Source organism: Rana temporaria, chromosome 3 (genome assembly GCF_905171775.1).
Source record: "Rana temporaria chromosome 3, aRanTem1.1, whole genome shotgun sequence".
Lineage (NCBI taxonomy): Eukaryota > Metazoa > Chordata > Amphibia > Anura > Ranidae > Rana > Rana temporaria.
In genome coordinates, this window is record NC_053491.1 from 229,953,225 (window position 1) to 229,979,630 (window position 26,406).

At 42.6% G+C, this 26,406-nt stretch overlaps 1 protein-coding gene across 1 annotated transcript in view; it reads right to left on the reverse strand.

Annotated features, from left to right (window-relative positions):
- HK3 (hexokinase 3) overlaps positions 1 to 26,406 on the reverse strand; it is a 158,446-nt gene that overhangs the window by 119,854 nt on the left and 12,186 nt on the right. The gene's annotated exons all lie outside the window — the stretch shown is intronic.

Genomic DNA, 26,406 nt, shown 5'->3' on the forward strand with positions numbered 1-26,406 from the left:
GCCCTAGGCCTGGGCCTTGTTGGCCTAGGCCAGGATACAGCCCTGGCTCTATCAACTTCATTTTACTGCCAGTAAACAGCAAAATTCTTCTTCATCTTAAAGCAGTCCAGAAATGTTACCCTTTGACCAAGATCTATGTTTAATGTAAAGCTGGTAACATACATGATATGGGGTGAAAACACAGAGAATACCTGCAGTATGAATCAGTTCTCTACATTGTAGATTTTGAACAACTCATTTATATTACCAATTTGAGCACAGGAAACTTGTTTTGATGCTGAATTTCCACAAGAGATCTACCAGCACTGGGATGTCAGCGCAGAAAATGAACCTGCGGTGAATGCCTTGGAATTATATTTGCTTCACCTATGGCGCTGTCACCGCTGTGGCTATGGAGTTTTGCTGCTGCTTAGCAAGATTGTTTAACAGAAAAAGACACACACGATGGGGAAACCTGTTGTATAACAGCATGTTATGCTTCTGTTAGAAGCATTCTAACACATTTAGATTTATTTTAACATATTTTCCAGAGATGCAGGCATAATTTGGATATCCTGCTGCATATCTCTTAGCTAGACTAAGGGAATGGGGTCATAGTCCAAAAAGTTGACATTTACATAAATTAATAAGCATTGCTAAAAATAAATGCATTACATCAAGTCATATAGCTGGATTCAGGTAGGGGCGCGCATCTTTGCGGAGGCGTAGCATATCGTATTTACACTACGCCGCCGTAAGTCAGAGAGGCAAGTACTGTATTCACAAAGTACTTGCCTCCTAAGTTACAGCGGCGTAGCGTAAATAGGCCGGCGTAAGCGCGCCTAATTCAAATGAGGATGTGGGGGGCGTGTTTTATGTATATTAACTGTGACCCGACGTGATTGACATTTTTTACGAACGGCGCATACGCCGTCCGTGTACATATCCCAGTGTGCATTGCTCCAAAGTACGCCGCAAGGACGTATTGGTTTTGAGGCGGACGTAAATTACGTCCAGCCCTATTCACAGACGACTTACGCAAACAACGTAAAAATTTCAAATTTCGACGCGGGAACGACGGCCATACTTAACATTGACTACGCCTCCTAGGGGGCAGCTTTATCTTTACGCGGCATATCTCTTACGGAAATGGCGTATCTTTACTGCGACGGGCGCACATACGTTCGTGAATAGGCGTATCTAGTTATTTACATATGTTACGCCAAACTCAATGGAAGCGCCACCTAGCAGCCAGCCTAAATATTGCACCCTAAGATACGATGGCGCAGGCTGTCGTATCTTAGATAGGTTTAAGTGTATCTCAGTTTGAGAATACACTTAAACTTAGGACGGTGCAGATTCCGAGTTAGGTCAGCGTATCTACTGATACGCCGGCCTAACTCTTTCTGAATCCACCTAATAATATTGTTGATTTACTAAATAGGTATAAGCTGTTCTCTTACCGTAGAAGGATTTTTTTTTCATCTTGGGTAGAGTAAGGCCTCGTACATACGATAGGTTAACCAGAGGACAATGGTCTGATGGACCGTTTTCATTGGTCAAAACCGATCGTGTGTGGGCCCCATAGGTTATTTAACCTTTGGTTAAAAAAAAGCCAACTTGCTTTAAATTTAACTGATGGATTCCTAACCGATGGGAAAAAAACAATCGTTAGTAGGCACAACCATCGGTTAAAAATCCGCGCATGCTCAGAATCAAGTTGACGCATGCTTGGAAGCATTGAACTTCGTTTTTTTTTCAGCACGTCGTTGTGTTTTACATCACCGCATTCTGACACGATCGTTTTTTTAACCGATGGTATGTAAACGCGACGGACCATCAGTCAGCTTCATCGGTTAACCGATGAAAACGGTCCATCGGTCCGTTCTCATCGGATGGACTGATCGTGTGTACGCGGCATAAGAGAGGGTTATAACCCCTGTCACTGTGTCCGATAGGGAAGATTTTCATTTCACTTCTTGTCCCATAGCCAAAACAGGAAGTGAGAGGAAACCCCTGCAAATTAAAGTGTTGCTAAACCCAAAACAGTAAAATCATTCTTTATATGCAGTAAAGCATGCTTGTTATACTCACTGTGGAACCTAAGTGGTTAATCCTCTGCATTGTGTAAAAAGGTTGTTTGATCCTGTATGCACAGATCCTCCTCTTCTTCCACTGACTCCAAAACACGTCCAGATAAGACAGAGTTACTGGAGTCAAACTGCACATGCTCAGTTTGGTGTGTATTGCCAGAGAGTTTTTTTTTTCCTTGGGAGGGTGCATGTGATCAGCATAGGGCCAATCAGCACTGTGCAGACAGAGGATCAGGGGTCCTGCAGCCTGATAGAACAATTGTGGGAAAATGAAAACTCCTTCTACAAGCTTTAACCAGGCACTGATAGAAGTCACAAGACTGCTATATACTGCTGATGAGAAAGGGTATGTAGGCATTTTTATTTACTAAAATGATTGCATTTCCATGTTCTGTGTACTGTGGGAGATCATATATAGTGATTGCTGAGTCCTGGGTTTAGTAACACTTTAAGGTAATCCCTTGTTGCCCCCCAGGTTACCAAAACTAGTGTCCCCATTCAAAGATTTCCCAACTATTATTTTTGTGGGGACAACCACAAAATGTGGGATTTTCTTTTGCTTTCACTTTCAATGATAACCGTAAATGGGAATTAGAGAGGGTCAATCTCCCTAAAGGGGGCACAGACAAGCAAAAAAAAAAGCAACGCAGGTAAAAACAAGTATTCTAAACTCTCTTCACCCTATCCAAAACTAAAATTGATAGTTTTACCTTTTATTATACTGTAACAAAATAATTTTTCACTTATCTTAGCAAGTGAGATAGCAGTTCTTCTGGCTCCCATGTCATGTCTGAGCGAAAACCCATTATTTATTTTTTTCAGTTTTCTTTGAACATGGTTGGATATTTTTGCAAACTGAATTTTCAATTAACTTCACCTCATTCATGAAACTAAGTCAAAATGTAAATTGAAAGTGCAAATTTTCGACTTATTTAGTAAATCAACCCCAATATATCACTTCCTATTAACTGAAACACACAAAAAGCATTTAAAATGAGTTATAATGATGTAAATAGACACTTATATGATCTCATTAGTCTTGTACACCAAGGAGTTTCATCTTTATCCTAGATGGTGGAGGTTTAAAATATGCTTGGGTCTTATGAATTCATACAGCAATGAATTCGATATTTTTGTTTTTGACTGACTGAAATGCATTTATATTTTCTGGTAATATTTATACTAGGGTTGCACCGATACCGATACTAGTAAAATAAAAATAAAAAAACACTGACACTGACTGTCCACTAGACCCCCCCCCCCCCACAAAAAAAGAAAGCATTGTAAAATATATATATATGTGTATATATATATATATATATATATATATATATATATATATATATATATATATAGATATATATATAGATATAATATGTAATATAAGATGTAAAAAATAATTTAAAAATATTAATTGTAAAAAATGTAATTGTAAAAAAACAAAAAACAAAAACAGTCCACGCCTCATCAGTGCCATCTATCAGTGCCCATCGGTGCTGCATTTTTGTGCCACTGTCACATGACATTAAAAAAAAGTATCAGTAATCGGTATCGGTGAGTACTTGAAAAAAGGTATCGGTACCTGTATTAAAAAAGTGGTATCGGTGCAACCCTAATTTATACACTATGTGAATATTTTAATGCTAGATTGATGGGGCATAGTTGCGTATTATTTAACAGGTTAAGGACCATCGCACGACTATTTACATTGGCAGAATGACACGGCTGGGCACATGGAACGTACAGGTACGTCCCCTTTAAGATGCCCAGCAGTGGGTCACGAGCGCGCCACCGCCAGTGCCTTCGCGACCCGGTCCTGTCCTCCGTGACCACGCCCGTAGGACCCGATCGCTGCCGGTGTCCCACTATCGGGTCACAGAGAGGAAGAATGGGGAGAGGTGAGTGTAAACAAACCTTCCCCGTTCTTCCTAGTGTGGCTGTCAGTGATTGTCTGTTCCCTGTGTTAGGGAACGACGATCAGTGACGTCACACGCACAGCCACACACCCCCACAGTAAGAACACTCCCTTAGTACACACTTAACCCCTACAGCGCCCCCTCCTGGTTAACCCCTTCACTGCCAGTGTCATTTTCACAGTAATCAGTGCATCAGTGCATTTTTATAGCACTTTTCGCTGTAAAAATTACAATGGTCACAAAAATTTGTCAAAAGTGTTCGATGTGTCTGCCATAATGTTGCAGTCACGAAAAAAAAAAACGCTGATCGCCGCCATTAGTATTAAAAAAAATTATTAATAAAAATGCCATAAAACTATCCCCTATTTTGTAAATGCTATACATTTCTCGCAAACCAATCAATAAACGCTTATTGCGATTTTTTTAACAAAAAATATGTAGAAGAATACGTATCGGCCTAAACTGAGGAAAAAATATGTTTTTTCATATATTTTTTGGGGATATTTATTATAGCAAAAAGTAAAAAATATTGCATTTTTTTTTAAATTGTCACTCTATTTTTGTTTATAGCACAAAAAATAAAAACCGCAGAGGTGTTCAACTACCACCAAAAGAAAGCTCTATTTGTGGGGGGAAAAAAGACGCCAATTTTGTTTGGGAGCCACGTCGCAAGACCGCGCAATTGTCAGTTAAAGCAACGCAGTGCTTAATCGCAAAAAGGGGCCAGGTCCTTTACCTGCATATTGGTCCGGGTCTTACGTGGTTAATTGACTGCAAGTGTTTCTTTTTCACTATTTGTGTTTCTATTTATGCTTCTGATTTTGTCCAGTTCTGTCACTATAGTATACAGTATGTAGATCCTTGAGTACATCTGCTTCTTGTTGGGCACAGTGAGCTTTTTTTTTTTAATATATAATCTTTATTTCCTTATTAATAATATAATACAAAAATACACATGCAAGACAGATAAAGTGACAAAAAATACAAAGAAACAAACAAAATACAAGCTTTAGTCTGGTCTATATTGTGTATGTTTCAAATATAGTACACCCAAAAGGGAGAGGGAGAAAAAAAAAGAGGAAGGGAAGAGGAAGTAGAGGCACCATGGTCCCCTAATTACCAAACCTATCAGCCTTCTTCTAGCCTACAGTGAAATACGCAATCATTTAATTTTAGTTCCCATAACTATTTATAAAATGTATCCAGGTTGCCCACTTGGCCTGGAACATTTCAACTCTATTCTTGCATATGTGCGCCCATTTCTCAGCCTCCAAAATATTGTTAACTTAATTCATCCAATGTTTTATAGAGGGTGTCTGTGGCTGTGGCACCGTCAGCTTTTAGAAGATTCCCTACGCCAACAGATTTCAAAGGATGTCTGTTGGTTATGTTGGATTGTTCCACCCGATATGACTTTTTCACTTATTTCAAGTTAGAAATGTAAAAAATCAACAAAAGCTCCCCTAGTTTTCTCTCCCATAATTGATACAAAAAAAATGATTTTGCTAATTAAAGAATATGCCTTGTACTGATATTTCTTAGTCCCTACTTTAGACGTTAAACATTTTAGCATGATTTCATTACTTAGTGGTCCGAGATTCGCCCATCCAGAATAAATGACCTCTGCTGATGCATGAAATCATACAAATGAACTGTAAGTGAGGAATGTGAACGACGTAAAGGTAAAGTGTCAGAATTAATACCAGTCTCAACAAGGAGCTCCGTGAAAGCAGCATTACGATTGCACATCTTAATAGAAATGATCTTCAGATGATGAAATTAACAAGCAGAAACATGTCATATTGATTTAGGATTTAGGCCATTCTAATTAATGGATGGTACACTTCATAGGCATACAAGCCTGGCAATACTAAGTTGTTACTGTTTATTGCCTGGCATGGCGGAGGATGGCAGCTATAGCTCTTTTCTATTTGGGTTTCAGCACACTGTAGACTGAAGGATTGCTATCACTATTTATTTTTAAGTAATGCAGGAAGTATTCATCCCCGACAATAAGATATGCTGGTGTTAATAGTGGAAAATTATTCAAAATATTTATCATGCCTTATTTATTCTTAATTTGTGCAAACTTTTGGAAAATCGGACATTTGATACATGGCATGGGATAATCTATTGGTTCTTTTGCATGGTTGCCAACATTTTACAAATATTTCCAGAGATATCTTTTTTGCTGTGCATTTAGCAAACCATTGTAAGTGGAGAATGTACTTTAATTAGGGATGGTGCATTCATCTGAAATGGCATGGTTCTATAGAACTAGATTTGGATTGCTATGCCCTTGGGTGGCAATCAACACCCTTAGTAAATATATTGCCACATCCTTAGTAAATGTTTAAGAGATATGGTGAAAAGATGGACTTTGTAGGCACTACTTAGAAATGTAAAAAATAGATTTTTAATTATCTATAAATATAATACACTTCAAGGATGCCAATTGCATCTAAGAAAACACTAAATAAAATACAAATGTCAAGATATAAGACCAGGTGAGACAAGCATGGGTATACGCTTAGATTGTTGTTAACTCTATCGCCAATGATATATGATGCATAAGGTTGATGTAGCCCGGGTCAGCACCGTCAACGTCTTGACACATGTGAAGGTTGCTCAAAAGTTGCTCAACAAGTTTTGCGGATCTTAGCCGCTTCCTCAGGAGCTTTTGAACTACAGGATAGGAAAAAAAAAAGCTCCTGAGGAAGCGGCTAAGATTGAGCAACTTTTGAGCAACCTTCATATATGTCAAGACTTTGACAGTGCTGACCCGGGCTACATCAACCTTATGCGTCATATCTCATTGGCGATAGAGTTAACAACAATCTAAGCGTATACCCATACTTGTCTCACCTGGTCTTATATCTTGACATTTGTATTTTATTTAGTGTTTTATATGTTTTCTTAGATGCAATTGGCATCCTTGAAGTGTACTATATTTATAGATAATTAAAAATCTATTTTTTACATTTCTAAGTAGTGTCTACAAAGTCCATCTTTTCACCATATGTCTTAAACATGGTTCTATAGGAGGCATATTGCTAACTGATCATAATTTTGTTCTAAAATACTGTATATACAGAAGATTTATCACAATTAGGACTGAAACACAGCCAAGAAGGTATTGCTCATTGGTGAAATGAGTTATATATTTGTTTAGCTAGCTACATAGTCTGTATATACTATTTAAAGTGTGATACCAAACAGATAGTGTAGTTGCGTCTCTCTAGACTATTCTATCCAAAACTTAAATATAATATTCAGGCTATACTTGCACTTCAAAAGAAATAAATGACTAATTTGTATGGTCAGCTTTAGGGTGATGTTAGGCCATCTTTAAAAAAGAGTTTTACTGATGAATTTAGTATTGGTTTACTACTGGTGGATGCTCCTGTAGTTCTGTGGTAAGTTCTGTGACAAGTAAATCTTGTGTTCCATGCAACAGGATTGCAGGCTTACTGTTTAGGTTTGGTTAACAAGAAGGCCATTGAGCTGTTGGGCCAGCACTGGAGGAGACAATCAAACTGTTAGTTCACCTGAAACCCTCCCTTCCTGGAATCTTACCACAAGGTAGGCCTTACACAGGCAGTGTCCATGCTAATATCCTCCTGTGCTCGATGACAGCAGGGGCGTTGCTAGGTCTGCAAAAGATCTGGGGCTAGAGCCCATAGCAGCGATTATCAACCTTTTTGCAGGCCTGGGGGGAAGGGAGGCATGCAGGTGGTAATCGGTGATGCAGGGCGGGCGGAAAGTGATGATTCTATCTCTGCTCATCCGCCCATTTGCTTCTCTCATCCGCCTGCCCGTCTCTCATGCAGCTCGCCTGCTCGCCGCCCGGCTGCAGAGAGGCCACGGCCTGCTGGTTAAGCAGGGACCCCTGCGGTAAGAGACTCAGGGCTATGGGCCCCAGATTCCACCCCCTAGCGACACCACTGGATGACAGTCTCCAGGTTCTCGCCCTCGTTCATCTTTCAGGGATAGGGTGCTCCCCCTGTCCCGCCACATATAACACTCCGCCCATGTATGATTGTCCATTTAAAGCCCATGTTTTATCAGGATTTTCATTATTTGCCCATGTGTTGTCAAGTCACTACTGTTTTGGGGATCATATTACTATCATTTAAAGCGCATCTAAACAAAAAAATATATATGTTATAGTTCACCAGGGCTTAGATGTTATGGTTGCATTAGTGTTCTTTGTTCCAGTTTTTTTCCTTTCTTTTTAATTTTTGCAAATCTGCCAGTAACACAATTCATTTTGTAGAGTAACAACACCCATTCAAGCTTTGCAGCTGCTGGTTCTAGCATCCTGGCTGTGGCTGTGGCATTCTCCTTGTCTGTCTGCCCACCTGCAAGGTGATTGATTGTGGCCAGTCTCTGGGTGGAGACCAAACCTGATTTGAGCCAGCCAAGCCTTTAAGCCTGGTACATACTACAGTTTTGTTTCGTGCAACCCAGGCAAAATCTCCCAGCACTCTGCCCATGTGTATGGGGTTTTAGTCTAATGCTTGTGATAGCATGTATAATACCTGATCAAGCTGCCTGTTTGCCTGCTAGATTGGATTACCTAGCTGACAACCTTAAATCAAATAATGACTATTCTCTGAACTCTGCCTGCCTTTTGACTTCGGATTTTGACCCTGACTATTCTCAACCTTGCCTGTCTGCCAACCGCAAGTACCTTGCTTTGGGAATGTTCTTCAATGCCCTGGCGTGACAGCCAGGCATTATAGCATTGTGATTAAGTCCTGGGGACAACCGAGTACCAGTAGGCCTGCTTGTTTTATGGGAAAGGAGGAGAATACAGAATCTAACTATAGTGTCTGAACACCTGCATTAGGGGCAAGCGTGATATATTCCTGGTGTTCCTGCCAGTCCCGCTGTATTCCTATTTAGAACTGACCACACTATGCAAGAGAACACACTGTGGTGGGTTCTCTAGCTGTGCAATGATCAGACTTGTGCTGACATGCCCCTCCCCCTGCAAAGCCTTTCACTGGGATGACCAGTATTCTGCTGTTTCCACCAGCTCTTATAAAGTTAATAAGAGAGGGAATGTGATCACGTATAACTTATAAAAAACTGGAAAAAAGGTATTTATAATATTTTAGATAAATATACACAAATGTTTTGCCTCTCATTTCTATTTAAACTGAATGGGATATTTTACAAGGTGAGGGTTCACAATCACTTCAACCACTTCCGGATCACCCTATAGCAGATCTACTACTACAAGGTGGCCCTCCTGTGCAGGATCATGTATACATACGTGATTCTGCACTCCCGTCTAGGGGGTTCATGTGTGCACACCGCTGGCAGGCCTCTTCTGCTGTGAATATTCACAGCAGAAGCCGATCTACGGATGACAGGCACTGGATGTCCACCAGCACCCGCTGATCGTCGGTAAAACACAAAGAACGGAGATCTGCCTATGTAAACAAGGCAGATCTCTGTTCTAACAGGGGAGGGGGAGGGATCTATTTCTTACCCCAGTAAAAGCAGCACATACAGTACACAAAAATCCTGGCTAGGCACACAGTTAACCCTTTGGTCATCCTAGATGTTTAACCCCTTATCAGCCAGTGTCATTGGTACAGTGACAGTGCATATTTTTAGCACTAATCACTATGACTGTATTAGTGTCACAAAGTGTCAAAAGTGTAATCTAGTGTCCGATTGTCTGTTGCAATATCGCAGTCCAGCTATAAGTCCCTGATCACCACCATTACTAGTATAAAAAAATATCCATAAGTATATCCCATCGTTTTTATACGCTAAACTGTTCGCATAAGCCAATCAATATACGCTTATGCCCCGTACACACGATCGGACCTTTGTCCGACCAAATTCACATTGGAGGAAAAGAGAATATGTTCTCTATGTAAAACTCTGATGGAATTCATCGGAATTTCTGATGGAATTACTCCGATGGGGCATACACACAGTCGGAATTTCCGGTGGAAAAAGTCAGTCGGACTTTTTCCATCGGAAATTCTGATCGTGTGTACGGGGTTTAATTGTTTGTTTTTTACCAAAACATGAGCAAATGTGATTTAAAAAAAAAATGTGGATATGTTTTATAGCAGGAAGTAAAAAATATTGTTTTCTTTTTCAAAATAGATTTTTTTTTTTTTAGCTATAGCTATAAACAAAATATTGTTTATAGCTAAAAAAAAAAATGCAGTGGTGATCAAACAACCACCAAAAAATTATGATTGTGGGGAATAAAATGAAATACATTTAAGAGAATTAATTGTTTTCCAGTGTGCTTACTCCTTATACCATATGTAAAACATTGACTACTGGTTGCTGGAGCCTGAAAGCTGCATGTTACGTACAATTAGTGGCGGTTCGTCCATAGAGGGCGGTGGAGCGCTGCCCCCTCTGGCTCTCACCGCCACTGAGTCTAATAACATAGATTCATGCATTGCACGAATCTATGTTATTGTCCCGCTGCCGCCCACTATTTAGCTGGCCGGATGTTGAGCGTCAGCCAGCTGAATAACGGCAGCTGGTTGGTAGTACGGAAGTGCCTATCAGAGCCAACGGTTTTCCAAGTACAGCCCTCGGGTCCCCGGAAGCTTATCCTTGGAACGCACAGTGTGTGCGTTCCTTGGATAAGACTGACAGGCGTCTCAGCCAATCAGGTTGGCCGGTTCTGGCTACCGGTAACCTTATTGGCTGAAGCGTCATCAAGGGCGGGAGAAGACATCAAGGCAAGGGTCGAGGACGTGGATGGCTGACTCCAGTAAAGGTAAGTGCCGGGCGGGGGGGGGGGGAGGGGCACAGCGGCGACGAAGGGCACAGTGACATCAATGGGGACAATTGGCACAGCAGCGACAATTAAAGGGCAAAGTGACGACAATAGGCACAGTGGGGACAATGGGCACAGTGGGGACAATTGGCACCGCGGAATGAATGGGCACAGTGGCGACAATTAAAGGCACAGTGACATCAATGGGCACAGTGGTGACAATGGGCACAGTGGCGACAATTAAAGGGCACAGTGGTGACAATTGGCACAGTGGCGACAATTGATGGCACAGTGGCTGTTTTTGATGGCATGGCACAGTGGCTACGTTTGATGGCATGGCACAGTGGCTGCGTTTAATGGCATGGCACAGTGGTGACAATTGATGGCACAGTGGCTGCGTTTAATGTCATGGCATAGTGACTGCATTTGATGGCATAGAACAGTGGTGCGAATTGATGGCACAGTGGCTGCGTTTGATGGCATGGCATAGTGAGTGCATTTGATGACATGGAACAGTGGTGACAATTCATGGCACAGTGGCTGCGTTTGATGGCATGGCACAGTGGTGCGGATTGATGGCCCAGTGGCTGCGTTTGATGGCATGGAACAGTGGTGAAAATTGATGGCACAGTGGCTGCGTTTGATGGCATGGCAGAGTGGTGACAATTGATGGCACAGTGGCTGCATTTGATCGGCACAGTGAGGCTGCAATTTTTTTTTCCGTTTGCGCCCCGCCAAAAAATTTGAGCAACAGCCGCCGCTACAATGGTGCCTCATGTGGTCCTTGGGCCACAGACTGTCCACCAGGGGCTAATATAAAAAAAAACAACAGATCAGCAAGAAGTACTGTAAATTTCAATCCTGATATGCCTTGAATGAGATTAGATAATGACAGTTTTTACTCACCGATTAAACATGCATGGGGGATGCTTATTTGAAGTGATGAACACTTTTCCTTGAGTAATAAATGCAGCAATTTGCATGCACTGTACAGTTTTGTTAGAAAGCATAACTATGTCTGTACTGTATTCATGCATTATATAAGTCGGTCCTTTTTTTTTTTTAAAACTGGGCCATTTTTTAAATGATTGTATAGCCCAAAATGTATTTATACCTATAATTAAACATGGTCTTTTGTTCTACTACTTCATTGCACTTTCTGTAGGAAACATTTTTCCTCAGTGCATTGGTCAGCAGGTGGTGCTGTTCTGTTGAAGTCTATATTTCATTCTTACCTAGCTGATTAGCAAGCTAATTTCAAGATAGTAAATACATGGAATATAGGCTGCATTTTAAACTTCTATTACATTGTTATTGCATTTTTTATTTGAGTAATTTATTTTATTTTGTTTAGCAATTCTATTTTCAACAGAACAAAAGAATGTACAACCCAGCTATGCACGTAGGCCAAGGCCAAGAGCAACTCCTACATGCAAACAATGCTTCATTTGCCAATGTGCCTTACCTTACAAATATAAACTGCAGACACTTGAGCTTCAGGTCTTGAGAATTCATGGTCAAATAGTTTACATTTTTAAAAACAAGAGCACAAGTACAATGCTTAGGTCTTCTTAAAGCGGTAGTAAACTACTCTTTGTGATTTTTACCTACAGGTAAGCTTAGAATAAATTAGTGGAAGTGAAGCTTAGGATAAAGATCCTTGTAGCACTGGTTTCACTACCGAGTAGGGTTATCCTATACAGTTTTACTGAAATTGATGATCGATGTATGTCGTACATGCATTTTTCTTTACCCCTATATGTGTTTTAAAAACCGGGAGACTGACAGCTAATGTCAAGCTCTGAAACCTGCGGCACCATTGAAAACACCTTATTGGTTTTCTCCTCATTATATACCAGAAGTCCTGTGAGATTAGGAGCTTGCCTAACTGGATTAGATGTAAAAGGCTCTTGTATTCCTCTTTGAGGTAAGCGCTCTGCGAGCATTAAGTTATTTGGATCATCACTGAGATACTTTACAGAAGATTTATGTGTTTGTCTGTCACTTCACATAGAAGCTTTCTGTCACGGCAATAAGACTGTTTTGAACACTGCTTTGAAAAATTATTGTTTATTCTCCATTTATGGACGTTTTTTATGCGTATGTATATTTCTGTAGTTATTTTCAGGAATTTGCGCTGATCACTATTTATCTTTATTATTTACACTCATGCATATTATTGTATTTCTCGCAGCACTGTGGTCTTGGGATCAATTACCCAGCAGAGTATTTGTTGAATCCAGTTTGTGGTATTCCCTATATATCATTTTTTCCTGTTATTTATACATATCCACGGGTGCTCCGATGGTTATATAGCACCAATATCTTGCACTTAGTTGATGATGATTTGATGACACACAAATAGATTTAGGGCACCTCCAATATTTTTTTTTAGGTATTGCGTTTAAATGATAATATGTACATCACACAATTAATAATATGTACACAGTAGAATATATATGTTGTTTTAATTATAAGTTTATCAAGTTTTATTGAATATATTCACAAGCAAGAGACACATTATAATTATAAAAACCTTGTCGGTAAATGTGGGGACACATTGATTGATGTAAGCAGCTGCTTCTAACCATCATCGCCTTGATATCATATAGCAACTTGTGGAAAGTGGTAGGGCATAGGACCTTTTGTCTATATATAATGGCTCTGCTTGGCACCTTTAACAGCAGGGCCAGGGGAGCCAGGAGCGGACTCGGGACAGGAGCACAGCTGCTCCCTGCCATGCGCTATAGGGGAGATCTGAGTGGATGATCATGCCTGGGGTCCATCTGTTGAGTAAGGCTGAGGACTCTGCCCCTTCCATTCCTCTGTTCATCTGGCTCCATCCCCCCTACTCTCTTCTGTTCACCTGGCTCCATCCTTACCTCCCTCACTTCTGTCCACCTGGCTCCACCCCCCTCACTGTCTCTGTCCCTCCTTCCCCTCTATCCACCTGCCCCCCCCCCCCCACACACACACACATGTCTGCAGCCTTGAACATTTCCTGTATCATGTTGGCAGCCTCTAACCATCTCCTGTATCATGCCCGCAGGCTCTAACCATCTGCTGTATCATGGCTGCAGCCTCTAACCATCTCCTGTATCATGTCTACAGTCCCTAACTATCTCCTGGCTGTATCATGTCTGCAGCCTCTAACCATCTCCTGTATCATGTCTGCAGCCCCTAACCATCCCCTGTATCATGTCCGTAGCCACTTACTATGTCCTGTATCATGTCTTCAGCCTTTGACCATCAACTGTTTAATGTCTACAGCCTCTAACATCTCCTGTACCCTGTCCACAGCCTCTAACCATCTCCTGTATCCTGTCTGCAGCCTCTAACCATTGCCTGTAACATATCCGCAGCCTCTAACCAAGGAACAAGGGGAAACTCTGCGAACCCTGATGAAAAGGGAAACGCTACAGGCCCTGATGTAAGTGGGAAATGTAATGTAATGGGGCTGTGGTGCTGGGTTATATTAACCTGACCTTCATGTAAATGGGGAAATATAGTTTTTGACTTTTGTTATAACTTAAACACATTGCTAATCACACTAGCTATATGCTTGTAGCTTAAAGATTGACATTTGTACTGTTTTGCACTTACAACTGCCAAAAATGTGGCTCTTTCGGTAAATTTCATGAATTTTGTTAGTAAAAAATTGGTGCTGTCAGGTAATTTTGGGTGTCCTGTGAGTAAATTTCACTTTGGGGGGGTTGGCAACACTGATACAAAGGAATCTCAAAGTGTTGGGCATCTATCAGTAGAAAAATTGTCTATAAATGGAAATGCTTTTGTTCTTCCTAGAAGAAGGCGCCAAGCAACTCCCAAGGCACAATGCACAATCCTCAATGAGGTAAAGAAGAACCCGGGAGTAACAGCTAAAGGCTTGAAGACATCACTGGAACTGGCAAACGTTCCTCTTAACAACTCTACCATATGTAAGTCTTTGAACAGGCAGGGTGTCCATGGCAGAACACCATGGTGGAGGCTGTTAGTCTAAAAAAAAAAACAATTGCTGCGCACCTGATGTTTGCCAAAGAGCACCCTGTTTGTGTGCTATCAGCTTAACCTCCCTGGCGGTATGATTCTGTCTGGAATTACGTACCAAAAGCGGTACAATTATTTTGCAAGGAAATTGGCGTTTTATACTGTAGGCCTGTAATTTTTAGGAATAACTCACTTAAATTTGACCAAGCAAGAGTCTTGTAGGCATCCCGGGTATGATTTTTTTTTTTAAAACAAAATTATAAATTATAATATAATAAATAATTATAAATAATTATAACAAATAATAATATAATTATAATAAAAATTATTCAATAATGTAATCAACTCAAAATCACTGAAATTTGCAGTTGCAGAATTGTCGCTGTCATTATTTTTTTTTTTTTATGACGAATTTCCCCGCAAATCGCTATCGCACATTTCTGCAAGTGATTATAATTTATTATCGCTGTTTTCTAGCTGATCTAAAACCATTTTTGACATAAAGGGACACTTTTGGACAATCTACAGTTTTTAGGCAGAAATTACATTTTTTATTATATAAAAGAACATGTAGGGCACTGGGCAGACCACTAGGGACAAGGGGGGTGTGTATTTTTTACATACAGTACTGTAATCTATAAGATTACAGTATACTGTATGTAATGTGTTTGTTTACTTTTTTGAATTTGGCGCCGTTCTCCGTCCCCGTGCGTCGTAACGTCGCAGGGAACGGAGATCGGCGTGAATCGAGCGAGGAGGTCCCGCTCGCTCACACAGCGGGTGGCATCGCTGGATCCAGGGACAAGGTGAGTAAACCAAGCCTGTGGATCCAGCGAAAGGTAAGCCCGTCCAGCCCGAGCGTGACTCGGGTTTGCCGATCCTAACATGTAAAACCAACCCCGAGTCACGCTCGGGTTTACCGTCAGGGGGGTTAAGCACGTAGGCCCGGATTCACAAAGCACTTACGCCGACGTATCTCGAGATACGCCGCGTAAGTGTAACTATGCGCCGTCGTATCTGTGCGCCGTACCCACAATCTGAGATACGCCTGAAAATAGGCTTCATCTGACCGACGTAACTTTCCTACGCCGGTGTATCGTGGGCGCAATTTTACACTGGCCGGAAGTGGCGCTCCCATTGATTTTTTATGCACATATGCAAATGAGGGAGATACGCCGATTCACGAACGTAGTTGCGCCTGGCGCATAATATACGCGGTTTACGTAAGTCGTATGTCCAGCGTAAAGTTATTCCCCATATAGGAGGCGCAACTCATGCAAAGGTATGGACCAGGGAACACAGCCGTCGTATTTTACGTCGTTTACGTAGTACGTGAATATGGCTAGGCGTAGGTTACGTTCACGTCGTAGGCAGTGATTCGACGTATCTTAGGCAGTTGTGTCGACGTGATTCTGAGCATGCGCACTGGGATGAGGCCACGGGACGGCGCATGCGCCGTTCGTTTTAAGTACTTCTATGACGCTTGGCCCATCATTTGCATGGGGTCACGCCTCATTAGCATGACTCACGCCCACTTCCACCTACGACGGCTCACACCGAGGGAACCCAGCGCAGTTTGGAAGGCAAGTGCTTTGAGAATTCGGTGCTTGCCTCTCTGCGCTACGTCGGCATAGCGTATATTAGATACGCTACGGCGGCATAAATATGCGCCAGTGTCTGTGAATCCGGGCCATTGTGTTTGACTATTGCTGTGACTTAGATTAGGATCACATCACATTTTATGACAAATTATTGTAAGAAAAAAATTAATTTCATGCGATTCACATACTTTTTCTTGCCACAGTAAAATTGTTTCCCATTGTTTTTCAGCTGGAAACAACTGCAGGTGCAAGTGAATGAAACTGCTTGCATTAAGGCACAGCTGGTTAGGGTTGTATGAAATAAAAGGTCCTACATAAACTATGGGTTCCTGTACACCAGATTACCTTTTCTGCTGACTTGTCCCTGGAATCTTAGAGCACCCTGGTATGCAAATTCTGGAAGCATGCGCTTGAGAAAATAATATGGGCTTGCGATTTGAAAGATTGAGTTTGAGGAAGCAGGGTAACATCTATACTGATATGTCAGCTGGCGGTGCATTAGGACATTGAAAGGGTGAGCTGAGGTACAAAAAATGATATTTGGTTGTCATTGGAGTAGAAATGGTCTTGGAAGCCATTTGAGTTTATCAACTGACCCAGATTGGAGGTATAGATAGAGAATAGAAGGGGTTCAAGATAGGGCCATGGGAGACCCTGTGGACAGAGGAAGAGGAGAGAAGGAGATAAATTTGTAGATAACACTGAAGATAGACTTAGATACATAGGAATACAAGTGTAGAGTTTTAAAGTGAAATTTTTGGGGTGGATGGTCAACTGTATTAAAGGCAGCAGAAAGGCCTAAAGTGGCGAAAATAATTATTTGATCCCCTGAGGATTTTGTATGTTTTCCCACTTGCATAGAAATGAAGGGTCTATAATTGATATCACATGTGTATTTTAAATTATAGAAACAGAATATCAAAATCCAGAAAAAACACGATACAAATGTTATAAATTGAGTTGCTGTTGAGTGAGTAAAATAAGTATTTGATCCCCTACCAACCAACAACAATTCTGTCTTCCACAGACCGGCTACAGTATGTGCTCATGGGGTAAATAGATTAGCCCTGTCAATTTAAGAAGGTGCTCCTAACGACAACTCATTATGTGTATAAAAGATGCCTGTTCACAAAATCGCTTTATTCCATTCAAACATCACCATCGTGTGCAAGACCAAAGCGCTGTCAAAGGACATCAGGAACAAGGTAGACCTGCACAAGGCTGGAATGGGCTACAAGACTATTAGCAAGAAGCTTGGTGAGAAGGAGACAACTGTTGGAGCGATTATTTGCAAATGGAAGAAATACATAATAACCATCAATCCCCCTCGGTTAGAAGCTCCATGCAAGGTTTCGCCTCATCGGGTAAGGATGATCATGAGAAAAGTGAGGGATCAGCCCAGAACTACAGGGGAGGAGCTTGTGAATGATCTCAAGGCAGTTGGGACCACAGTCACCAAACAAACCATTGGAAACACAATATGCCGCCATGGATTTAAATCCTGCAGTACCCGCAAGGTCCCCCTCCTCAAGAAGGCACATGTATAAGCCCATCTGAAGTTTCCAATGAACATCTAAATGATTCAGAGAAGGGTTGGAAGAAAGAGCTTTGGTCAGATGAGACCAAAATTGAGCTCTTTGGCATTAATTTGACTCGCCATGTTTGGAAGAAGAAAAATGCTGACTATGACCCTAAGAACACCATCCCTACAGTCAAGCACGGAGGTGGAAACATTATGCTTTGGGGCTGTTTCTCTGCTTAAGGTAGAGGCCGACATTGCCGCATTGAGGGGCCAATGGATGTGGCCATGTATTGCAAAATCTTGGATGAGAACCTTCTTCCCTCAGCCAGAACACTAAAGATGGGTCGTGGATGGGTCTCCCAGCATGACAATGACCCAAAACATACGGCCAAGGCAACAAAGGAGTTTATTTGAGTACTGGTTAAAGCTTATCTGCTGAGTTTTCATTCTCCACTGACTGTCCTATGAGGCTGCATGGCCCCTGACCCTCTGTCTGGACAGTGCTGATTGGCAATATACACCAAACTGAACGTTGCAGAGTGCCTCCAAGGCTCTGTGCTATCAGCAGATGGATTGGGGACTGTAAAAGATGGGAAGGATCAGAGAGGAGAGGTTCAAATTGTAATGGAATGTATAAATAACTGACTCCATTTTATTTAAGAAGAAATTAACTTTTTCAATCTGTGTTTTGACATAATTAGCTTAACTAACAGTTTGCATAGAAACACACCCTGTGAATCATTGCGCTTAAAGCGGAGGTCCACCTAAAAAAAGAAATATTAAAAGCCAGCAGCTACAAATTCTGCAGCTTCTGACTTTTAATAAATGGACACCTACCTGTCCAGGGTGCCCGCGATGTCGGCAGCCGAAGCCGAGCAATTGCTCGTCTCTTGGCTGCCCCCGCTGCCATCCTCGGTGAGGGAATCAGCAAGTGAAGCTTTGCGGCTTCACTGCCCGGTTCCCTACTGCGCATGCGTGAGTCGCTTTGCGCATCCTCACTGGTTGCTGCTGTGTTCTGGCACCTGTGTGTTTTCCAGAAGACAGAGGGGCGGGAAGGTGCCAAATGTGACACTGGAGGGAGGGAGGGTTCCAAAAAGTGGAGGTTCACTTTTTGTGTGGACCTCCGCTTTAAAGCTGATTCATGGAGCAGCCTGTTGTGTAAGCAAAATCAGCTAGTTCTTGTTAAACTAAATTTAGCATGATAAGAAAATTTGATCTGGGGGTCACTGAAAGTTATCCTGCATTACCTGAAGTACACCTGGGTGGTGGTATTACCTGCTTCACAAACAATCTTTTTACACAATGTGGAGGATTAACCCCTTAGGTTCCACAGTGAGTGTAACAAGCATGCTTTACTGCATATACAGACTTATTTTACTGTTGTGGGTTAAGTAACACTTTAAATTTAGTAGTAGTGCTGCAAGATGCTGTACAAAAGTGAAAGAACTAGAATTTTGGCCCGTTAGAGATGAAATGTGTGCATTGGTAATTGCTTTTACATTTGAAAAAATATGCTTGTACTGAAAGCATGTCACCTATAAATATAACTTGACTCAAACGCCATTTCAAAATGCTTTACACATTTAGTCTAATTTTCCTTATTGACACTATAAATATGCATTTATGTTTAAATATTTAACACATATTTTTGTAATGTTTTGATTATGGTACAAAATGACCCTGTAATGATTTAATTAATCCTTTAAAAACTGACACACACAGCTATGGAGAAAATAAATATCATGAACCACTTTAGAGGCCAGTATTTACCTACTTAACATGATCAGGCTATTTTGAGACATCTAGCTGGCAAGGAATAACAAATGTAACGCTGCCCCTGCTAAAAACGCATGAAGCAATACCTTAAAAGGTACATTACTGATGCAAGAGAGTGGATAACCGCATATGGTGGTTACCAAAAGGGGTCACCAGTTTGTTAACAGTGAGTGTGGAGGTCATGGAAAATTCATGACAGTAAGGTATGTGAATAAGCATTAAACTTAATGAAACATTACAGACAAACATAATTTATGTCTCATCCCATCATCTTGACAAATATTGTGGGCATTTTTTGTTATCATACTTGTTGTGAGTTCAGCATGCATCACTGCCATGCACAGTAAGCAAAGCCTCTGATATTCATTTTGCCCAACCAAACTCCCACAAAGGGGCAGATCCACATACCTGCGCGCAATAATACGACGGGCGCAGTGTATCTAAGATACCGTATTTTCCGGCGTATAAGACGACTCGGCGTATAAGACGACCCCCTAATTTTCCAGGAAAAAAATTGGTTTTGGGATATACTCGCCGTATAAGACTACCCCCTTCCTACTAGTCTTTCTGGAAGCTGAGGGTTAGCCAGAACAACCGCTGACAGAAACAGGCTTTTTTCAAGCCTCACTATGCCATTACATGCCTCACTGTGCCATTACATTACATGCCCCCACTGTGCCATTACATGCCCCCTCTTTGCAATTACATGCCTCCACTTTGCCATTACATGCCCTCACTGTGCCATTACATGCCCCCACTGTGCCATTACATGCCCCCAGTGTGCCGTTACATGCCCCCACTGTGCCATTACTTGCCCCCACAGTGCCATCACATTACATGCCCCCACTGTGCCATCACATTACATGCCCCCACAGTGCCATCACATTACTTGCCCCCACAGTGCCATCACATTACTTGCCCCCACAGTGCCATCACATTACTTGCCCCCACAGTGCCATCACTTGCCCACACAGTGCCATCACTTGCCCCCACAGTGCCATCACTTGCCCCCACTTTCCCCCCCACTGTGCCATCACTCACGTTTTGCAGGCCGGGGACAGTCTCCGTCTGCTGCGAGCGTCCATGATTTCAAAGCCGCGCCGTCTTCTCAGCGTGTCCTGTGATTGGCGGAACATACATTTTCCCAGTAGCGCCTCTGTTCTGTGTTCCGCCAATCACAGATGCCTTCTCATCTCGTCCGAAGATGAGAAGGCATCCGTGATAGGCGGAACACAGAACAGAGGCGCTGCTGGGAAGATTTGTGTTCCGCCAATCACAGGACACGCTGAGAAGACGGCGCGGCTTTGAAATCATGAACGATCGCAGCTGCACGGAGACCGTACCCGGCGTATAAGACAACCCCCGACTTTGGATGCATTTTTTTGCATCCAAAAAGTCGTCTTATACGCCGGAAAATACGGTACACTACGCCGCTGTAACTTTTTTTTTTTTTCTCGAATCCTCAAAGAATTTGCGCCGTAAGTTACGGCGGCGTAGTGTATCTTTGGTGGCGTAATGGCGCGCCATTCAAATCTCTGTGATGGGGGCGTGTTTTATGTAAATACGTTGTGACCCGACGTAAGCAACGTTTTTTTTTAACTGCGCATGCGCCGTCCGTGGGGGTATCCCAGTGCGCATGCTCGAAATGAACCCGGAACAAGCCAATGCTTCCGACGGTGACGTCATTCTACGCAAATCCCTATTCGCGAACGACTTGCGCAAACGACATAAAAATGTCAAATTTCTACGCGGGAACGACGGCCATACTTAACATTGAGTACGCCTCATAACAGTAGCTTTAACTATACGCCGGAAAAAGCCAAACGCAAACGACGTAAAAAAATGTGCCGGCCCGGATCGCCGTAACTAGCTAATTTGCATACTCGACGCGGAATTCGACGGAAACGCCACCCAGCGGCCGCCGAAAAATTGCAGCTTAGATCCGACGACGCCTGTTGGATCTAGCCGAGATGCCGTTGTATCTTGTTTTGAAGATACAAAACAAAGATACAACGGGCAAAATTTGAAATTACGCAGCGTATCAAGAAATACGCCGGCGTAATACTTTTGTGGATCTGCCCCAAAATCTTTTATTTTAGTTGTAGGGAAAGGTTAAAATGCTAGTAGGGGGTTCTTGCTGTTTGCAGTCCTTTTAGGCAAATGTTCTCTATCTGTGACCCAGTGATTGCACTGGTACAAGCAGTGAGGGTAAACCTACCCAAAGGAGCCACATACAGCAATAAATATCTAGTAGTGTTTGTAAACCCTTCCCTATCAAAAATATTGCTTGGCTGAAGGCCCACTTTAAAATATATCTAGGCCAGGGGTGATCAACCTTTTGAAGAGCGAACCAGTCATAACCAGTCGTGGGCCACAAAGAGTGGCTGTGGAGCAGGTGGATGACAGGTCCGTGTCCACTCTGCATATGCAATACTCCATATTCCCATTGCACACATTCCTAGATAAGCTCTCAAAGGTTTGGGTGCTGCAGCAACAACCAGCTGGAAACTGGTTCAGAAAGTCACAAAGGAGATATTTGCCAGCACACCATGGTTTTACCAAGTAGCGTCCAAACAGATGTGTGTAGTGCCCTGAAGAAGCATTTTGCGAAACATGTTGGCCCTCCTGCATATCCAAGCATCTAATTTCATGCATCAAGTATCAACTCATGGTCAAACTATGTATTATGACTATGCAAGTTTTATCTGATATTATACAATAAATTTATATTTTCTTAAAGATTTTTTGTTTGTGTGCTCACCTTAGCAACAGACATACCATCTCCAATTAAAATCCCATTTACCTCGAGAGAGCACTGTTTCTCTGTTATTATCCTTTTTAACGGTTTCACTTCTGTTTTCTGAGTAAATCGAAATGGAGGTAGGCAGGTTAAACAGACACAAGTCTGTTTACATCTGCCCCTCAATAGAGGTAAATGGAAGGTCCTATTGGGTCAGACTGATTGTAAGGCTGCTTTCACACTGATGTGCTGTGGTTTACCCACACCGCAAGTGCAGTACAGTGCACCTGCTGCTTTCCTGCAGGTTAGCTGCACTTTGCCATAGACTTCTATTATATCCTACAGGTGTGGTGCGCTTTATGAAAGCACACCAAACCCACAGGTAATAACAGAAGTCTATGGTTCAGTGCATGTAACCTACAGGTGCACTGTGCTGCACCTGCGGATCAGTGTGAAAGCAGCCCAGACAGATATGCTCATATATACACTGCGATTTTAGTAATAAACTGACCTTTAATAACAGTCTTCCATTCAGGTATCACTGGCTATTGCTGTCCCAGGTAGAGTGCATTTGGTATCACTCTGCCTGTGACAAGAGCCGGCACAGGAAGCAGTTCGGCGAACAGCGAACAATTTTGGCTGTTCGCGGCAAATTCAAAAAGCCGCGGAACACCCTGTAAAAGTCTATGGGAGAAATCTAAAGTGCTAATTTTAAAGGTTAATTTTCAAGTTATTGTCCTAAAAAGTGTTTGGGGACCTGGGTCCTGCCCCAGGGGACATGTATCAATGCAAAAAAAGATTTAAAAACGTCAGTTTTTTCAGGAGCAGTGAATTTAATAATGCTTAAAGTGAAACAATAAAAGTGAAATATTCCTTTAAATTTTGTACCTGGGGGGTGTCTAAAGTATGCATGTAAAGTAGCGCATGTTTCCTGTGCTTAGAATTTTCCCTGCACAAAGTTTCATTTCTGAAGGAAAAAAAGTCATTTAAAACTACTAGCGGCTATTCATGAATTGTCCCCCCCCCCCCAGTCCAGTATGAATATTATCTGTATTATCAATTATTTATATCTGTATTGCCTGGACCCGACAATTCATTAATAGCGGGAGTAGTTTTAAATTACTTTTTTTTCCTTCAAAAATGACATTTTGTGCAGGGAACCAAAATTTTTAAAAAATGTGTGGGGGTCCCCCCAAATTCCATATCAGGCCCTTCAGGTCTGGTATGGATATTAAGGCAAACCCAGCGGAATAAAAAAAAACGAAGTGGAGTTCCCCCAAAAAAATCCATACCTAGACCCTTCAGGTCTGGTATGGATTTTAAGGGGAACTCCATGCCGAAATAACAAAATGCCATGGGGTCCCCCCAAAAATCCATGCCAGACCCTTTAGGTCTGGTATGGATTTTAAGGGGAACTCCGCTCCGAAAAAAAAAATGGCATGGGGTCCCCCCAAAAATCCATACCAGATCCTTTATCCGAGCACGCAACCTGGCAGGCCGCAGGAAAAGCGAGGGGGACGAGAGAGCGCGCCCCCTCCTGAACCGTACCAGGACACACGCCCTCAACATGGGGAGGATGTCCCCATATTGATGGGGACAAGGGTCTCATTCCCACAACCCTTGCCCGGTGGTTGTGGGGGTCGGCGGCCAGGGGGCTTATCGGAATCTGGAAGCCCCCTTTAACAAAGGGGACCCCCAGATCCCTCCCCCCTATGTGAATTGATAAGGGGTACATTGTACCCCTATCATTTTACACAAAAAAGAGTCGAATTGTTAAAAACCACAGACACAGCTTTATAAGTCCTTTATTAAAAATAAAAAAATTAAACAGAAAAAAAGGGCCTGATATGGAATTTGGGGGGACCCCCACACATTTTTTTTAAATTTTGGTTCCCTGGAAACAAAAAGTCATTTTAAACTACTCCCACTATAAATGAATTGTCGGTCCCAGCAATACAGGTAAAAGTCTTTGAAAAAAATGGCAATTTTTTTCAATTACTTTTCTCTGTATTGCTGGGACCGACAATTCATGAATAGCTGCTAGTAGTTTTGAATGACTTTTTTCCTTCAGAAATGACACTTTGTGCAGGGACAATTCTATGCACGGGAAACATGCGCTACTTTACATGCATACTTTAGACACCCCCCAGGCATGAAATTTAAAGGAATATTTCACTTTTATTGTTTCACTTTAAGCATTATTAAAATCACTGCTTATGAAAAAACTGCAGTTTTTAAAACTTTTTTTGCATTGATACATGTCCCCTGGGACAGGACCCAGGCCCTCAAACACTTTTTAGGACAATAACTTGCATATTAACCTTTAAAATTAGCACTTTTGATTTTTCATGTTCGTGTCCCATAGACTTTAACGGTGTTCGCCTGTTCGAACACAATTTTGGCCTGTTCGCATGTTCTGGTGCGAACCGAACTGGGGGATGTTCGGCTCATCCCTAGTAGACAGGCTTAAAATGCATAGATGCCAACTGTCCCAGGTTCCCAGGACAGTTCCACATCTATATCTTCTTTCCCATGTCCACAGCTCCACTATGCACCCCCATCCATATTATCTCTGCTTACCTTCTGCACCCCCATAAAAAGCTTACCCCAATCCACAGCTCTCACCTTTGCCACCCCTCATGTTTCACCTCTGCACCTCCAGCTTCCCCTACAGCTCTCACCTCTGCACAACCTGCCTTCTTCCCTGTGCAGCGCTTACCTCTGTACAAAGCTCCCTCCTTCCCAGTTCTTCTCTCTTGACAAATTTCCACCTCCTCCACTTTCCCAGCTCATGCTCTGCACAAATCCCCCCCACTCTCCTCTCCGAACAAATCTCCCCATCACTTTCCCAGCCCTCCTCTCTGCACAAATCACCCCACTTTCCCAGCCCTCCTCTCTGTACAAATCCCCCCACCACTTTCAAAGCCCTCCTCTCTACACAAATCCCCCTATCAATTTCAAAGCCCTCCTTTCTGCACAACCCCCCCCCCCCCCCCACTTTCAAAGCCCTCCTCTCTGCACAAATCCCCCCCACCAATTTCAAAGCCCTTCTCTCTGCACAAATCCCCCCCCCCCGACTTTTCCAACCCTCCTCTCTGCACAAATCCCCCCCACCACTTTCCCAGCCCTTCTCTCTGCACAAATCCCCCCACCACTTTCCCAGCCCTCATCTCTGCACAAATCCTCCCACCACTTTCAAAGCCCTCCTCTCTGCCCCTTCACACATACGTTTTCCCAGTCCTTCTCCATGCTCAAATCCTCCCACACACTTTTGTAGTTCAGTCTCTGTGGAGCTCTCTCCCCCCCCCCCCCCCCCCAGAACCCCATTTCTCATTCCCAGCTCCCTCACCTCTTCCACCACCAGTGCTCCAGACCATATGGTGTGCGCAGGCTTTTTTTTGCAGGTGATCGAGGAGCTGTAGCTGGGGCAGAGTTTCAGGGCTCCTCCGTGCTACATTGTGAGTAGAGGCGGGGACGGAAGCTGCCTTCTGCATCAACACAGGTAGTTGTACAATGCGGCGCTGGGACCTGAAGGATGTGAGGGCTGTGCAGCGCTAGTGTGTCATGACAGGTTGGAGCAGAGAGGGCTGTCATAGGTGGCGGAATGGTGTTCTGCAGCGTTCCGGCAGAAAAAATAGGATTTTTGTACTCACCGTAAAATCCATTTCTCATTTCATGGACAGACACAGCAGCCTTTGACCTTAGCAGATATAACCCTAAGGTCAAAGGCTGCTGTGTCCGTCCATGAACGGAAGAGAAAATAGGATTTTTGTACTCACTGTAAAATCCATTTCTCTGAGTTCATGGACGGACACAGCAGCCTTTGACCTTAGGGTTATATCCGCTAAGGTCAAAGGCTGCTGTGTCCGTCCATGAACGGAAGAGAAAAAGCCCTGGTTTTATCATTGGAGTATACCCCCCTTTAGTTATGGACATTGTATGCTATTGCTCAGTCTGCTATCTACATCTACATTTTCCTTCATTACCTATTGAGTAACAACAAATATGTAAGACTAGAGATCAATC